An 18,517-nucleotide genomic window follows, 5' to 3' on the forward strand; every position below is an offset into this window, starting at 1 on the left:
TGCACATTAGAATCACCTGGGAATCTTTTTAAAATCCTGATTTCTGGGCCTCATTCCGGAGGATGAGAACCACTGCCTTATAGTGTGTGTGCATCGAAAAGTGGGTCGCGCCTGCTTCCCAGGTGTTCCAGTGTTCTTAGCACTTTTTCATTCGAAGATCTCACAGCTCTGGAGCTCACGTCTCTAACCTTTAGCAGGTATTTGCTAGTAAACCTCTTAGAAGTGAAGATAACGCCTGGTATTTGCTAGTAAACCTCTTAGAAGTGAAGATAATGCAGATAATACTACCGACGGGGAGTCGGACACTGAAGAAACAGTCCCCGCTGGTTCCTCGAAAACCTCTGTCCTGGTAACTCCGCCAACTTCCCACGCCCTGCCACCCCCGGGTCGCTCCCCGCTGCCAGGCGCCCCCGCTGGCGGCCGTCGGGGAGCTCGCTCGGGGCGCCCAGGTGCCGGCAGGGCCGCGGGCGGCAGGCCTTCCCCGCAGCCGGGCCCGGGCCCCGGCACTGGGCGCGGAGGAGGAGGAGGGCCGGCCGCCCGCGGGGCCCCGTGCGGTCGGGACGGTGACGCTCGGCCAGGTGCGCAGGCGGCCGCCGCGTCGCACGTGGCAACAGGTGCAGCGCGGTCCCGGGCGGAAGCCTGGGCACGGAGCGCGCCCGCATTTAGCCCGAGAGCGCGCGGGGCTTCGGGACCGGCCGCCGGGAGCGCGAGAGGCGGGAGCCCGCGGGCGAGCGGAGCCCGGAGCCCGGAGCCCGGCCGAGGTACCGCCTGGCGCGTCTCCCAAGTTTCCCGGGGCGCCTCCCGGCCTCGGTCGCCAGCGGCGGGGCGCGGGCCGGGGCGGCCTGGAGGGGGCGGCGGCCGGCGCGGGGGCAGAGGCGGCCTCTATTTACAAGTTTCCCGAACTCCCCGCCCTCGCTCCGCCCCGCGGCGGCCCGAGAGGCGGGGGTGCGGGGGGGGGGGGCGGAGGCTGGGGCGCCTCTGGGACTCCGGGATCCCTCCCCGCAGCAGCCACCGCCGCCGGCGCGCGGGTGGGGGTGGGGCCGACCCGCGTGTCCCCAGGTGCCCGATTGCACCGGGGGGTGGAGGGGGGGGGGACCTGCAGCGCCTTCCGAGGGTGCAAAGGGCGCTGGGGCTGGGAATGCAGCTCTCCCGCCTCCCGCGTCTGGCTCCCGGGAGGGCGCGGGGTTGGATCCGAGGCGCAGAGGTAAGTGCGGAGTTGGGTCGATTCCGCCCCGCCTGTCATCGGTGGGGATCGCGGGCGACGGCGGGGGGAGGACGTGGCGAGCGCCCCCGGCCTCGGGTGGCGGGGCTCGCCTTGGGGGCGGGGGCGGCTATTCTAGGGGTTCGGGCGCCAAAGTTGGGGGAGAAGTGGGGAGGCAGCGCCGGCCGAGCGGAGGCTGCAGAGAGCAGGTCTCACGTGGGCACCGCGCAGCTGGTGCGGAAGGGACGGATGCGGACCTCGCCGCTGTCACCTTGAAAGTGACCGAAGGACTCACGGTAGACTCCGTTCCCTGTAGACCGACAAGCTGTACCCTCTGCCGGAAGCCGCCCACCAGACACTAGACCCGCCAGGGCCCTGCAGCCCAGCCCTCTCGCTGGGCGGTTGGCTTGGGCCCATTCTGGGTATAAGTAATCGGGGTTGAAAATGGCATTAATGGGGTTGGGCAGCTCCCCACGGCCGCTCGCCCCGCGGTACTACTTTCTGCGGGTCCCTGGGCTTCTCTGGCTCTCAGGCCACCAGGTTGGACTCCTCTAGAATGATTAGTGGATGTGTGTGTGTTTGCTTGCCTTCAAACTCTTTTTGTCTTTTCAAGACGTACTCTTTTTCTATTAAGTTAGTTGTTGTTTTTTGACTCGGATTAATTTATTTTGGAGTAAACATGGGGAGATGAATCCTTCATTTAGCCTGCATAGAGTTTCACATACTTTGTTAATACTGCTTCAGTAGTCAGTGGGCTATTAAAGGAAATCCCAGTGTGTTGTGTTTTGTTTGAATAAAATCAAAGTCTCAGGCAAAACGGGGAGGGGTGCCGGCAGATGAAAGCTGGGATGAAAGCCTTCATATTTTGCCAGGTAATGGGGATTCAGTCACCATCAAGCTAAGTCCTCAGGCCTGGGCCGGCGGGGGGGGGGGGGGGGGGGGGGGGGGGGGGGGGGCTGGAGGGCTTAGTCTCCCTCCCTACCACCACTCCTTAGGTGGGTGGGGTGGTGTGGGGAAGAAACCAGAGGTTCTGCCTCCTGGGAGCCTGGGACTTCCTTAAGGAGGGTAGATACACCCAGATAACAGTGTTTGGTTAACACTACAAGGAATCGCATAGTTGGAATTGCAGTTCTGTAGACAGACTTCTTTTTCAGGGATAATTAGGGCAGGAAATGATGGGCAATTTAAACAGGAACAATGATGTCCTATTTGTATCGTGCATTACAATGTGCTTTCATAATTTTTTTCTTAGGTACAATACTCCATAGGAAAGTTATACAAAGAAATGATTAAAAACTACTTATCCTTAAGAAAAACAAAAACATGAGGAGAGGAATTTAGTTTAAAATAATGTATAGTTATACATTAAACTCACACCAACTTTTTCACCTATTCTTTTAAAAATCTGCTTAGCGTGGAGCAAATAGTGCTTGCACACGACCTGCACCTTTTAATTATACATCAGTAATTGAAGGTTACAATTTTGAGTATTTCATAGGATTCTAAAATTATAGCTAGATTTCTTTGGGTATTTCTTGGAAACAATACTGCAGTTACTTGATGTAAGCATTTCAAAAGCATGCCCCTCACTGGCCCTATTTTGTTGGTCTTGTTTGTTATGATTTCAGAAGTAATGCATGCTTGCTGTATAAAAATTGGTAGATTCAGAAAAAGTATAAGAGTTAAATAATCCGCCCTGGCCCGTGTGGCTCAGTTGGTTGGGCATAGTCCTGTGCACTGTAAGGTTACAGGTTCCATTCTGGATCAGAGCACATGCTGGGGTCTCTGGTTCGATCCCCAGTAGGGGGCATGCAGGATGTTTTGCTCTCACATCAATCTTTCTCTCTCTCTCTTTCTAAAAAATAAAAATAAAAAAGGAGTTAAATAATCATATCATCCAAAGATAATCACAATACAATAAAGATTTTTTTACAGTGATGGCATAAATATACTGTTGCATGCTGATTTTTTTACTGCTTAACACATGAAAAGATTCTGATATTTTCATAGTTCTTCAAGAATATTATCTTAGTGACTACATAATATTATGTAGAAATAACAGTTTACTTAACCATTTCCTTATAGCTGAACTTTTAATTTATTTCCTATGATTAAATATATACTGATGCAACCAATATTCTTTATGAAACTTGATCTACAGAGCATAGTTCCTTAGATGGAGTCCTCCAAACACAGTTGATGATTCACAAATCTCTTTATTATTTATTTATTTATTATTTTTTTTTTTTATTGTCTAAAGTTTTACATATGTCTCCTTTCCCCCCAGTTGACCAGCCCCCTAGCCATTCCCACCCTGGGCAAGCCCCCACCACCCCAGTGTCTGTGTCCATTGGTTATGCTAATATACATGCATACAAGTCCTTTGGTTGCTCTCTAACCCTCCCCCTCCCCTGCCATTTGTCTCTCATAAATCTCTTTATACAGATTGATTATTTGCTTTCCAAAAAAATGTTATACCCAAGTGTGTTCCCACTGGCACTCTATGAGAATACCTGTGTTACTATATTCTTATTAATATGGGGAGGCATCCTTAAAAGGAAAAATAATTCTTGATAGCTTTATAGGTGAACAGTGTTATCTCAATATTTAAATTTCCATGTCTTTGATTGCAAATAATGTTGGAAAGCAAAACATCTAGTAATTTTTCATTTTTCTTCCCTTTTAGTTGAATGTAGTGCCATTTTTTTTTTCTCCTGGGACATTAGCATTTTTCTATCAATTTATAAGAGCCTTTATGTCTTGATAATAATTTTTTGCCTTCATATTGCAGCTATTTTTCCCAGCTTTGCTTTATAAAGACACTTAGCATATATTTGTAGTGGTTTTGACTTATAGAAGTTCTATACTTTAATGTAGCCAAATTTGTTGACTTTCTCAAAACAAAATTTTTAACACTCTTGAATCATAGTTTAAGAGCTATGTATGGCAGTGACAGAAGATGACTTTCAAAAGAACCCTCTCCCCCCAATTCTGGTTTAGATTCTTATCAAATCCATTGTCAGAACCTGCATGTCCTGGAGTAGAGACTGCTGCAAAACAGATTGTGTTTGTTGATGAGAAATAGTGTGCATGGTATATATCGTTAGGGATAGCATTCTTGCAGATAAGAACAGAAAAGTTTTAAATTCCAGGGAATGAAAGTCTTTCAGACCTGTTGTTCTGTGGTTATGTAAACCAGGCTCACAATCCATTTATTTTCAGTAGTTCATCTCTAGTATTACTGTTTTGCTAGAATCCTTTTTATATCCATTATTGTAGTTTTGCATTATTGACACGAGTCTCTCCTGCTGTCTAGTTGGGTGTATATGTAGTTCATAAGTTTTCCCAGATTGATTTCGAATACTACTCCTAGATTAATCTACTTACTTGTAGAGGAGAAAATGTGTTTTAGATTTCCCAAATGTGAGTTACCTTTCCATACTGTGGAAGCTTCAGTATACCCTGAGGACTTGTGAGCGGTCCCCATCAGAGCCCAGGCCCTTTCACTCTCCATCTTTTAGAGCCTTAGAATAAGCCAGGGGACCAATAAGAGCCCAGAGGATGAGGTCAGTGTGTGGTTAGGGTGTTCGGGGACACTTAGAAATGGGCCCAGACTCTCTGTTGAGGCCACGTGGTGACCACCACACTTAGCTGGCCGGTCTGTGGGCAGTGGTGGCTTGTGGCCTGTAGAGGAGTGACTGACTGAGGATGGGTGACCCCATTCTGTTTGTTTTTTTTTAGAAAGAAAAAAGAGGGATTAGATGATATAGTCTGACTTTAGCCAGCCTGACACGTGGTTGAGAAAAGCCTGCTTTGACCAGGCTTCTTTATCCTTGGCCTAGGGCCGTTCCGTATAACCAGGAACTGAGTTTGACTGTCAGCTACTGCTTCTAAAAATGTATTTCTAAACCAACTTTTATAAAACACTGCCCTGATGATAGTTATTTTTTTAAATGACCTCCATCTTCTCTGAAATCAGCAGTTCTTACTTTTATGTGGGCAGTTATCCATGCATGGCTTTTCCTTGTTCACTTGGCTCACGATGAAATGGATTTTTCGCCTTGGGGATGACAGACTTGGGGGCTACTCCTTACTCTGCAGATAGATAACAATAAGACGTCGCTTTCACACACTGTAACCTAAGTTACTATTTGTGATTGCCCTGATGGCTGACTTTTATGCAATCAAGGAAGAAATGTTGAGCAAATTTACAGTGTAAACTAAATTCAATCTAGAGGAACTTTACGTAAGCAAATAGCTTGAAGCAGTTCACAAGTACATATTTGCATATAAATCTTTGATTCCAAAACCTTTTAGTACATTATAGCTAGTAACTTTTCCTTGGCCTTCAGTTTAAGCTCCATCCTGAAGAGAAATAAAAATGTATTTACTTACAGATAAACTCTTTTTAAGTTTTGTTAGTAGACCCAGATCAAAATCGATGAATGTTCTTGTGTGCCCATTACTTACAAGAGTAAAAGAAAGAAAACTCACACATTCTCTCGTTACTCGCACCTGGAGATTTCATTTTATTTTGAGGCTGTAAAACTAAGAGTTTTAAAGTTGCTTCAGGCCCGGCTGGTGTGGCTCAGTGGTTGAGCATTGACCTATGAACCAAGAGGTCACGGTTCAATTCCTGGTCAGGGCATATGCCCGGTTGCAGGCTCAAGCCCCAGTAGGGAGCATGCAGGAGGCAGCCAATCAATGATTCTCCCTCATCATTGATGTTTCTATCTCTTTCTCCCTCTCCCTTCCACTCTGAAATCAATAAAAACATAGTTTTAAAAAAAATGAAGTCGCTTCAGGTTTCTCTTGAGGAAATGTACACTTTTTAGCAGGTTGAATAGATTCCTTTTGAGCAGTGAGAGACGATGGGCAAGTGCAGGTTATAAGATTCTCAAACTAGCTGGAAAGGGTGAAGGGTCACAAGGAAATTACTTCCAGGTAACGTGATTTTGTCTGAATATTGTGCTAATTTCATGTTTTAGTAGGAGTTGGGCTGAGCAGAAGTGTGGGCCTAGCGGTCCCCCACTGTGTACCCACAGCAAGATGGGGGGAAGGAGGGGGAAGAAAACAGACTGGCCCAGCCAGCGTGGTTCAGTGGTTGAGCATCAACCTATGAACCAGGAGGTCATGGTTCAATTCCCAGTCGGGGCACATGCCAGGGTTGCAGGCTCAATCCCTAGTAGAGAGAGTGCAGGAGGCAGCTGATCAATGATTCTCTCTCATCATAGATTTCTCTCTCTTTCTCTCTCTCTGTCTCTCCCTCCTTCTCTCCCTCCCTCTCCTTCTCCCTTCCTCTCTGAATTCAATAAGAATATATTGAAAATAGAAAAAGAAAAAAGAAAACAGACTGGGAGCGCATCAGTCTTCCAGGGAAGGTGCCCTGGAAAGAGGGGTTTAAAGCCATCAGATTCCTTATCATTTCCTTTGAAGACTTTAAATTATTTGTTGTACCTTGTCAGCTTATATTTAAGCTCAATGCAAAGAAAAGAAAATTAGTGTTAAAGTTTGAGGGCCAATCAGTAGTTACTCTGATCCCCTACAATTAACTAAAACATTGGCAGACGTTTTATGTCCTGAATGGTCATTGAGAAAAGGAATTTCCCCTGGGAGAGACACACTTATCAGAGGAGCAGGAAGAGAGGTAGAAAAATACATTCCTTTGTCAATGAACATGCAGCCTAAAGAATGGGTATGCCAGTGTTCACTGGGTCTGGACTGTCCGGTTAGCTGGCTTCTATACTTTTTCTGGAGTGGAAACTTGGTAATATTTAACTCCAGCATTGTTTACTTACAGGCCGGTTCTGAAGGAAAAGTCAATATTTCTTCACCTTATTTCAGATAAGCAGTTCCTAACCTATGGTGTGTTTACAGCCTTCAGTGACAGAGGAGAAGTTGTCTCTCCTGTTTACCTCGTAGATTGTTTTGATAATTGTTAACGATGATATCAAGTTGCGACTGCATGGCCTTTTAAAACCTAGGTCACTTGGTTAGCTTCCGGAATAAAAATAGAAGCCAGTATAGATATAAGTAGCCTAGGAGATGACATTCCAACATGGACTCCCCTGCCCACCCCCTCAACCTGTGTCAAGTTGTTTGAGTTGTTTTTACTAGAAGAACTACTGGTGAAGTCACCTTGCACTATAAAGTCTATATTTTATTATACAGTAACCCACTGCGCCATAGATATCTCATTCTTAGGCAAATTGATGAACCGAACCATATTTGTACATTTCTGCTCAGCTAACCCAATAGTCTGTAATACCACAGAGGATTGTGGAAGTCCTACTCATTGGAGAGAGAGTAAGAAAGATTGGAGAAGTAGGAATGGGTTACAGAAGGTACATTTTCTACTACGAAAAAGGCACTTGTTTTTATCAGATATTCAACCTAGACCATTTATGTAGAACCACGTATGTATAGGGGATAGTTAAGATTATGTGGGTTTTTTTTTTTTTAAAGAAAACTCTTTTTTTAAAAAAATATATTTTTATTGATTTCAGAGAGGAAGGCTAGTAGAGGGAGAGATAGAAACATCAATGATAGAATCATTGATCAGCCGCCTTCTGCACACCCTGTACTGGGGATTGAGCCCACAACCCAGGCATGTGACCTTGACCGGAATCGAACCTGGGACCCTTCTGAGCCAAACTGGCTAGGGCATGTTTTTATCTTAAATAGTATATAAAAGGCTTGAGTAAAATTCCTTGCTCTTAGAATCTTTTTTTTATATATATATATATATATTCTATTGATTTTTTACAGAGCAGAAGGGAGAGGGATAGAGAGTAAGAAACATCGATGAGAGAGAAACATTGATCACATGCCTCCTGCACACCCCCTGCTGGGGATGTGCCCGCAACCAAGGTACATGCCCTTGACCGGAATCGAACCTGGGACCCTTGAGTCCACAGGTGGACGCTCTACCCCCTGAGCCAAACCGGTTAGGAACTTACTCTTAGAATCTTAAGTTTAATTTTTGTATTGAGCGCTTTCTATGGGCCAAACACTGCAAGGCAGAAGTGCTGAATCTGGAAAAAATTGGCCCTGGTTCTCAGGGGAGTCTGTCAGAGAAGCCTCAACCACTGTGAAAAGTGCAGTTTTGGACATTTTCGTAAGTGTTCATAGTTGCTAGGAGTATTCTCCCCAGCCATTAACACTGTGCCATGCACTGGGGATTCTGCTCCCTGGACTGAATTCTCGCAAACCTACGGCTGTTCTGACAGTTCTGGTTCTGTAAAGACTCGTGATCTTGGATCACGTTTCCTTCTCACGGAAAGAGCTGAGAGGCACTGCAGTCTGTGGTTGCACCTACCTTCTCTGGAGAAGCTTTTTAGTGACTTTTTCCCCCAATATCTTTTTGTTACATCTTGTATGTGTCTTGAGAGGAGGGTCTAAACCTTATGATACTGCATACGTTTGCACTTTTAGAATTATTTGTACCAGATGTAGCCTGGAATAAATCATCGAAAGCTCCTAAGGCATGGAGTTTGAAATTCTTGCTCCAGTTAGTCACAGCTCCTAGAAGGTCTTTTAAGCCAGAGATATCAGTGTCCTTCTTGCTTCCCTTGACCTTGTCTTCTTTGCCCTTGTCCTCTCCTCATGCCGGCCCCCTCATCCACTGATACACGCAGCAAGCCAAGAGCGAGGCAGCTCAGCCTGTGAAATCGGTGCCATTAGTGGTTAGGCTAACGTTGAGCTGGAAGGTGGGAGGTTCCCATTCCTTCTGAGTGATAATTCTGTTTTTAATAAAGTACCTGGCATGCCTGTACGCATATACTTGTGCAGAATTAAGTCTACTTGTGAGAATTTGTGACATTTCCACTTGTACTGTCAGTCGCAGGTTGACAGCTGCTCGTGAATGGAGACTTGGGCTGTTCCTTGTTTGGAGAAATATGTATTTACAATTTAAAGAGGAATTCAGATGGGTTTTCAGTCTGGGATTGCTCTTTCTCTTGTTACATTAATAAGATGTGTGTTTCAGAGTAGTTTTGCATTTCTGGAAAACTTTTGGATGGTTCACCAGAATTGCTGGTTATTGAATTTGATTCAGGACTCCCAAGTATGGAATGTTTTGGTTTAATGCTTAAAAACTTCTGATGTTGCTCTATGGAGATATTCATGACAACTAGGCAGAGGGATTTTACTAATTAATTTTTATTCCCTGATAAGAGGTAGTCTAGTCAATGAAAAGGGAATGGAGATAGGAAAAAGCCTGTATTCTCTTTCTATACAAAACTTTAAATGATTTTATATTGCACATATGACTATTATGGTAGAAAATGGTGGTTATGTCTTGCTACACTAAATATTTAAAATTTATAACTTTGTAGGTACATAGTCAAATGAAAATTATTTTCTACTTATATTGTATAAATAGAAGCCTACTGGGCAGAGTATTATTTTTCCCCCTCTCCTTCCTCCTGTTTTTTTTTTTTTTTTTTAAATAATATATTTTTATTGATTTCAGAGAGGAAGGGAGAGAGAGATAGAAACTTCAATGATGAGAGCGAATCATTGATCGGCTACCTCCTGCACGCCCCCTACTGGGGATCGAGCCCACAACCAGCATGTGCCCTTGACCGGAATCAAACCCCGAACCCTTCAGACCACGGGCCAACGCTCTATCCACTGAGCCAAACCGGCTAGGGCTCCTCCCTCCTGTTTTTATTAAAATTGGAATAGTAAAACAAATAGAGGCGGTTTTTTCTTACCCTGATGACCATTATGAAACCTTGGAGACATACTTGGTTATAGAACTGGAAAGAATGTTACTGGTATCTAGAACATTGGGGACAGGAATGTACTGGAGTGTGCACAGACTTCTAAGTTAGACCAAGTTGGGTTCCTGTGTGAGGTCTATGCTAGGCCACGTCATATTCTGCACCTGTGGCCTCATCGGGACAGTGGGAGAATACCTGTCTCATGGGGCTGTTCTACCTCAGTGCCAGGCACAGAGAAAACAACGATTTAATGCTAATCACAGCCTTCCTTTGTTTCTTGTTTTAAACCTCTTCCGATCATGGAATTTAAATCCCTCCACTCCCTTCTGGTGGAGGTGTTTCTTGACTCTGCATAGGAGCCTGGAATTTAATAACTTTCCCTCTTCCTTAAAAAGAACCAGTGTGTACCAATAACAGTTGAAATTATTTATTCTTGGACTCGAGCTTTGTAACCTCTTGATTTTCTTGAGGGTTCGAGTTTAGCGAGTTGCTCTATTTTGCTATATGTAAGCTGCATTTTTTTTCTTTTTAAATCAAAGCAGATACTTTCATCTTTGCTGAAGTCTGTAAATTACGTTGCTGGTTTGCTATCAGCACATTCTAAAAGCACTTAGAGCTGAGTCATCACTTTGAACCAATAAGCACGTGTGGCTTTTGAAGTCCTGCCATCCTCGGCTCTAATTTTTAATTTGTAGTTTAGTCCACCAACATTTATATTTAAGAGTTCTGGTTGTAAAATGTGATCATTCATCTATTTAAATACTAAGGCAATTCTGAATTTTCACTTTTCAAACAAAGCGAAATAATAACTCCATGTGTTTTTGGCAAGTACCTTGTAAATACGGCATTAAGGACATTTTCATTCAACTATCACATCAGCGCTGTGAGGTGGGCGAGGCCAGTTGTGTGAGTTCTGTTCTATGCACAAGGGCGTTGAGCACTGGAACTATTCGGGTAGGTGTTTTGTATTATGATGAGTAAGCTATGGAACTAGGACAGGGACCCAGGTCTTCTTCCCTTCTGGTCCATTCCCCACTCCCAATGTGATATTGTTACTTGACTGCTTTCAATTCCATCCGAAGTAATACATTGTTGTTGGTAGGATTTTCTTCACATTGGTGCTGAAATGGGATCAAAGGCATGCAGTAGTTCGGATATATAACATTTCAGATGACGTAGCTTAGAATTATGATTTGTCATTTTTTTCCCATTTTCTAACCACAGAATATAAACCAGAATGTTAAAATCTAGTAAGCCATTAAATTCCTGGCATAAATTGAAAATCAACAGCTACAGATTATTACAATGATATATATTACATTTCCATGAGATTTTATAGTTGTCAGACTTTTTTCAAGAAGAACCAAATAAAGTTTTATCAGAACAATCATTTGAATCATTCCATTGGTTGTACAATAATACATTATTAAAATGTACCCATTTACAGAGAGCAATCCAAAGTCACATATCTTTTAAAAAAATATTTTTAATTGATTTCAGAGAGGGAGAGAGAGAGGGAGAGAGAGGGAGAGAGAGAAACATCAGTGAGAGAGAATCATTGGTCAGCTGCCTCCTGCATGCCCCACACTGGGGATGGAGCCCACAACCTGGGCATGTACCCTGACCAGGAATTGAACCATGACCTCTTGGTTCATAGGTCGATGTTCAACCACTGAGCCACACCGGTGGGGCCAAGATCATATATCTTGAATAGGGACTAATATTTGCTTTTCTGAAACACTTTTTCTATAGAAATTTTGAATCTTATTTCCTTATTTTAAGCTGCAGGGAGGCAGGTAATTCTTAGGTAAATGGAGCTAATCCCAGGTAGAAATTTAACTAGGAGATGAGGCCTGCTGTCAGTCAGAACTGGGAAGAGAATGCCCCATAAAACCACAGTTACACCCTGGGTATCAGTCATGGTTTCTAGCCTGAAGGTCACCAGTTTTCTATTACCAAAGTGACTTCTAAGGAAAGTACAGTATTAGGCCTTGAAAAGTCCTTTTGCAAAGATTGGCTCTTCCTTTGGGCGGCTCCTGCAAGCTAGATGTGAACACACCTTAACCTCTACTAAGGAACTTTTATTTGCCAGTGGAAAGCCTAACATAGGTAATCATTTTCAAGGAAAGGGTACAGGAAGTTGGTGTTTAGTGAAGGTTGGGAGATTCAGTGTGAGGTGCCTGCCAACTACACACACAGGACATTTTTCATTTGGCCTTGGCCTGACTCAAATGGAAAATTATTTCCTTTTAGCCAAGTGGACTTTGAAGAGATATGGCAACTGTCCGAAGTGTTCTGAACAAGGAGCTGTTCATGGTTATTTAACACTTTCAGGGGAAAGGTTTCATTTTCGCTTTAAGCACTGCCCTGCACACCCAGTCTGCTCTCCTTCCCCTAAACAACCTGTGCTACCTTTTGGGAATTTTTTTTTTAATTAATAGAGTTTAAAAGATATATTTTTATTGATTTCAGAGAGGACGGGAGAGGGAGAGAGAGATAGAAACATCAATGATGAGAGAGACACATTGGTTAGTTGCTTCCTGCACGTGCCCCAACCAGGGTCAGGGATCAAACCTGCAACCGAGGTATGTGCCGTTGACCAGCATCAAACTTGGGACCCTTCAGTCCACAGGCTGATGCTCTACTCACTGAGCCAAACCAGCTAGGCCTTTTTTTTTTCTTGGCTCAACTCTGCAGTCCTTGACGGTGGCCCTTGATTGGTACTGGGTGTAAGTGGGGGTTTGGTTTTACTTGTTTACTTTTATGGGGACAGTCCAGTCTGTGTTGGCTCAGTGATATGCTGGAACTTTGTCTTATTGTTTTGACTCTCACAATTCTTACTGCTCTTCATGAAAAAGCCTACTTTTTGATAAAATTCTGAACGTTATCTACAATATGATGTAATATCCACACAAGCAAGAAATTAATTTTGTTCACCTCTTTATCAGGAGTACATAGAATCATGTTTTATATTTAGTTGCTCAGAAATGTGTTGAAGGAATGCTGACTTAGAGAGTATTTTAGATTCTCAGTTCTACTGGTTTGGGATTATAGACATCTGGTATGTGGCCCTGACCAACTTTACTAGTATAAGGTGATTGTTTAGGTCAGTTGCTATAGAGGTTAATAGCCAGAAACCAACTCCTCAAGGGGTGGGTCTTTGTGAATATATTCAGGGGGTAACAGTAAAGCTTAAAATTCTACATAAATAGGGCATATTTGATGTCAGACAAAAATGGTAGTTAGTAGGTGTAGTCAACATTCCAGGTTTTAAATTGGGTAGGAAGGAATTAGTTGGAAGGTGGATTACAGAACAAGAGCCAAGGAAAACATCTTTAGGATCCAGTGCAAATTAACAGATGTCTTCTGGAATATGCACTGCTGTCTGCTGGCCACATGACCTATGAGACAAATTAGAGATAAAATTAAGTACCGTGAAATGCACCTGGCTTAAATGTACAAAGGTGAATTTTGACAAATGCAGATCTATATAACCAATACAGTTGAGATAGATCTATCTAATCTAATCTAATCATATCTATCTATCTATCTATCTATCTATCTATCTATCTATCTATCTATCTCATCCATTAGTCCAGAAAGTTCCCTTGACCGTATGAACATGTCGCTAAGCTTTGGTCATAAGTTAAATGAGGATAAATAATAAAGCTTCTTTCAAAGGTTGCTGCCATGATAACAGTAGCAACTAACAATTCTGAGTTAGAAATTTTCAGAATTGTTAGTTGCTCAATTCCTGTTAACTCTTAAAACAACCCTTAGGAGCTGTATTGTTATTGTGATACGCATTTTTTACCCATGAGGAAAATGTGGCCAAGATTATATTTGACTTGCCCAAGGTAGGGAAGCCAGTTGTTGAGTAAATGTGGGAGCTCCCCATGAATAGCACATGCTCTCCGTGTCTGGGCAGCTGTGGGTCCATATAGCTTTCTAGAGCTGCCAAAGGTTAGTAGACTTTATTCCTGTGGGAAGGAGGATGGAAGGGAGATCAAGATTACACATTTGGCCGAAACCGGTTTGGCTCAGTGGATAGAGCGTCGGCCTGCGGACTGAAGGGTCCCAGGTTCGATTCCGGTCGGGGGCATGTACCTGGGTTGTGGGCATATCCCCAGTGGGGGATGTGCAGGGGGCAGCTGATTGATGTTTCTCTCTCGTCGATGTTTCTGGCTCTCTATCTCTCTCCCTTCCTCTCTGTAAAAAATCAATAAAATATATTAAAAAAAAAAAAGATTACACATTTGAACTGGGTTTAATGGCCATTGCTATTTATTAACTCTGTTTCTTGGACAAGGTACTGAAGTTGTGGAAATATCAAGTTTGACTTCTATAAAAGGAGAGGAGGCTTAGGAGGAAGGTGACGGTCATGGGACCCATCTGTCCCATGGGCTGTCACTGGGAGGAGGACTGTGAGAACGCTTTGTGGACTTTGAAGAGCTGTGTGTTGCCTTTGTTATCTTTATCCACAGGAGAAGTAGCTGCCCGCTGCCCCATCCTGGCTTCACACACTTGGCTGACTGTGGCTGGACAAGTAGGAATTGACAACGTGTCAGCGAGAGACAGTCCCCACTTGTCAGCCCCTGATGCCCTGAACACTGTGAACACAGCTTTTTTGCTCACAAGTCCTTCCAACATTCAAAAGCCTCAGATAGTGTTTCAGCTGTTAGATCAGCCTCACTCTACAATACTTGTCGACTTTATTAGGAAAGAGTATATATGATTTAAATTCTATTTTGATTTTTCTTTCTGAAACAGTATGAGTTGGTGTGAGGTGGGTGAGTTCCTAAGTTAGCAGTTCTCAACCTGTGGGTCGCAACCCCTTTGGGGGTCGAATGACCCTTTCACAGGGGTCGCCTAAGACCATAGGAAAACACATCTATAATTACATATTGTTTTTGTGATTAATTACTATGCTTTAATTATGTTCAATTTGTAACAATGAAATTGTGGATCACCACAACATGAGGAACTGTATTAAAGGGTCGCAGCATTAGGAAGGTTGAGAACCACTGTCCTAAGTGATCCAAAGAACTGCAGTGATGTTCTGGCCTGACCGGAATTATTTTGTGCCTGCTTCCTCTATTCCTGAAAGTGAACTAATTCCCCAGGATGTTTGGGTGCCAGTTACTAGGCATACTACCTAACTTCAGGATTTAAATTTGGTCAATTCAAACTTCCTTTCCAGGGCTGTTCTCTCCTCTCAAGGGTTGTTTTCCTCCCTCCCCAGGACACCCACATCTGGGATGGTACCTGGGTCCTGGAGGAGCTTTATAGCACCAGGATCTCAGAAAATGGGTGAGGTTGTCTGGTCCAGATGCTGCCTTCTGGTGTTGTGGCCTCTGTGGAATCATTCCTCATGGTTGGTTTGTAGATGGCTGTGTGTGTGTGTGTGTGTGTGTGTGTGTGTGTGTGTGTTTGTGTGTCCTGGTTGGTCTGTAGTTGGCTCTGTCCAGGTGTGTCCTGGTTGGTCTGTAGATGGCTCTGTCCAGGTGTGTCCTGGTTGGTCTGTAGATGGTTCTGTCCAGGTGTGTCCTGGTTGGTCTGTAGATGGCTCTGTGTGTGTGTGTCCTGGTTGGTCTGTAGATGGCTCTGTCCAGGTGTGTCCTGGTTGGTCTGTAGATGGCTCTGTGTGTGTGTGTCCTGGTTGGTCTGTAGATGGCTGTGTGTGTGTGTGTGTGTGTGTGTTCCCTGGTTGGTCTGTAGATGGCTCTGTCCAGGTGTGTCCTGGTTGGTCTGTAGATGGTTCTGTCCAGGTGTGTCCTGGTCAGTCTGTAGATGGCTCTGTCCAGGTGTGTCCTGGTTTCTGTGGTCTCTGTTGTGGCTTCCAGTGGAGGGATTAGGACACAGTGACTCTTCCTTGATCTGTCCTGGCCTTTCCTGGGCCCTGGCCCTCTCAGCACTTTTATGTGTGTCTTTCCCTCTGGTCCCCCGCTTTGATCTTCCTGGAGAGTTGGGAAACTGCCATTCATATCCCATCTGGCAGCCTCCCTCTCCAGCCTCCCACCCTCCTCTCCCTGCTGCCCTTTGCACTCAGCCCAGCGGTTCCGCGTGAGGATCTGTGAAGGGGAATGGTGGAGGGCTTGGAAACCAAGTGTCTACCATATACAGTGAAGTGGAAAAAAAAGTGCTAACATTTTCATCAGGCGAAATTTATATAATGTAAGCTAAAAGAAGGTTCTTTAGTCTGCATTATCTACTCCCTTCATTTTTGTGTTACAAAATGACTTTTGTAATGTGCTGGTAGTAGTAAAGATGTTCTTTTATAAAGTGTTGGTAGTAGTAGAGATGTCCTTTTATAATTGTGGGTAGTCGTAAACAGGTATTTTGTCTGCCGTGTCCTTAGTGGCAAAATTAAAAGCTGACTTCCCCATGTTGTGTCTCCAGATTTTGGGAGGGGGAATTTTACATAACATCTGAAAGGCTGAGGTGCACTCACCTGCCTGTTCCTGATGCTCCATCTTCCCCCGGGAGCTACACGAAAGGACCCCCTCCATGGTCACAGCAGCGGAGTTCCCGTAGGCTCTGGCCGCTTTTTCTTGTGCAGTATTTGGAATTATGACCCTGGACTGTCTTGTCTTCTCAGTTGCACTGAAGGCTCTTTGAAGGCTCCCTGAAGACAGGGGCTGTCTTGTGCTCCTAGCAGCTTAGCTGGCACGTGGTAGGCGACTGAGGAATGTTTGTAGAATGAATGTAAGCTTCGGTAGTAAAAGGTCACTTTAAAGCAGGGATAAGGGAACTGGCTGGGTGGTGCACGAGGTAACCGATCCCCTTCTGTAGCTACTAAGTTTTGCAGGACTAGTGGTATTGTACGGGTTCCTCCTTTTGTAGTTGATTGGAGGCTGTGAATGTAATAAAAGTCACATAAGGATTATTTCTTTTTTTGAAAGTTTCTGGTGTAAAGAGAACAGTTGTAAGGAAATTGGTGAGGTTGATGCTGTTAACTAAAATGTCCAGCGTTCATTGAATGGTGGGGAAGTAGAAGTTTTCTCAGTTGTGAATGTGGATTAAATTAAACCACACAAGCCATCTTGCCTTTACTGCTAAACTGGGAACTTAGTATCCAAGAAGAGAAATGTTATTTCATTTACCTTCTGGTTGAAATAGTTTATACAGGGGGTTGAAGCCATTTGGAGGAAGGCCTGAGTGGATACTGGCATTGTTCACTTTGACGAGCTGGGCTACTGAACTCCACAGATGTTTACTGAGTGAGCACGAGTGGAACATCTCCTTCCCATTTCTTTTTTTTTTCCTAGCCAGGATCTCCAGCCAGGTTCTGTCTTTTATTGTCTTGTTACATCTGTATTTATACCAGTTGATTTTTTTAAATTGTTTTATTGCTTAAAGTATTACAAAGGGTATTACATATGTCTCCTTCCCCCCCTCCACGCCCTTGACATCCTTCCCATTTTTAAGTGCACGTCTCCATTGCATCCATCTCGGCCTTAAACCCCAAGCCAGCCTGGCATGCTGTGGGGGCCCACAGATCTGTGAGAATGGGAACAATGATTCCGGCCTCAGCCTGGGATTTGTTGGCCACAACTGAGCTGCAGATTCCTATGGAGGAGCCAGCATGTTCCTGAATTGTTGCTGTTGAGAGTTTATTGCTGAGGGTAATTGTTTAGAGGTGTCGGTCTGTTTTTGTTGTTAATCCTCACCTAAGGATATTTTTTTCCATTGATTTTTAGGGAGAGTGTCAGGGAGGGGGGAAGGGAAGAGAGAGAGAAAAGGGGAAGAGAGAGAGAGAGAGAGAGAGAGAGAGAGAGAGAGACATTGATTGGTTGCCGCCCGCCCCCACCACCCCCTCCCCCCGCCCCCCGCACATGCCCAATCAGGGTGGGGATCAAATCTTCAAGCCAGATACATGGCCTTGACCAGAAATTGAACTCCTGCAGGCAGACACTCTAACCACTTAGTAGCACTGGCCAGGCCTAGAGGTGTCTGTGTTGATTGACTTTCACCCACCAGTGATTTTAATGCTGTCATAGGCCATCGTACAATTGGGAGCCAGACTTGGGTCATTTTCATGGACCTAAAGCCTTTGCATTAAACATGTCAGCCTTAGGAATATAAAGCTAAATAAACACAGCCGAGTTTGTGAATTTCCACTTCTTCTATAACACACTGCATATTCATTGTCCTTTTTTATTAAAAAAAATTACGTCATCGATTCCTCTGAGTCTATTAAGATTCTGAGATCCCATAGGCTCCCTCTTCTTTCACTCCCATCTGAGAAATACACAAAGTAGCCAGTTTGAGAGCAGTGAGATTCTGTTCTGGGCATGAGGGCAAGGGAGGGAGGGGACTTGCCTGGGTTTCTTGCTTTTGAGGTTCATGTTATGTTATTTTGTTCTTTTCGGCAAACTCCCCCCCCCCACCCCCCCCTGCAGCCATCCTGGAGCTCCACAGGGGAAGGAGGGGAGGGTACCTGACAGGTAGAGATGTGCTCACTCATCTTCTGGGCCAGAGACTCCCGATAAACACGCGCACTGCCATGCCAGGACCAGTGAGTGAGTCTTCAGCATTCCTCGGATCCGCAGTTCTGAGTCAGGCAGCTTGTCTTCTCAAATCCTGGAGC

The 18,517-nt window shown here is 44.4% G+C and overlaps 1 protein-coding gene across 6 annotated transcripts in view; it reads left to right on the forward strand.

Moving 5' to 3' along the window:
* The first annotated feature begins 621 nt into the window (after positions 1–621).
* The window catches only part of MTUS1 (microtubule associated scaffold protein 1), a 133,660-nt gene continuing 115,764 nt past the window's right edge, over positions 622–18,517 (forward strand). For 3 of the 6 annotated variants that reach the window (XM_036301895.1, XM_036301897.1, XM_036301898.1), the window contains exon 1: positions 1,056–1,204. The gene's annotated coding sequence lies outside the window, so the exon portion shown is untranslated. Of the gene's footprint in view, positions 762–1,054; positions 1,205–18,517 lie in introns of those variants that run through there. The other 3 variants (XM_036301901.1, XM_036301899.1, XM_036301896.1) reach the window with 2 other exon arrangements.

Source organism: Myotis myotis, unplaced genomic scaffold (genome assembly GCF_014108235.1).
Source record: "Myotis myotis isolate mMyoMyo1 unplaced genomic scaffold, mMyoMyo1.p scaffold_m19_p_3, whole genome shotgun sequence".
In the NCBI taxonomy this organism is placed as follows: domain Eukaryota; kingdom Metazoa; phylum Chordata; class Mammalia; order Chiroptera; family Vespertilionidae; genus Myotis; species Myotis myotis.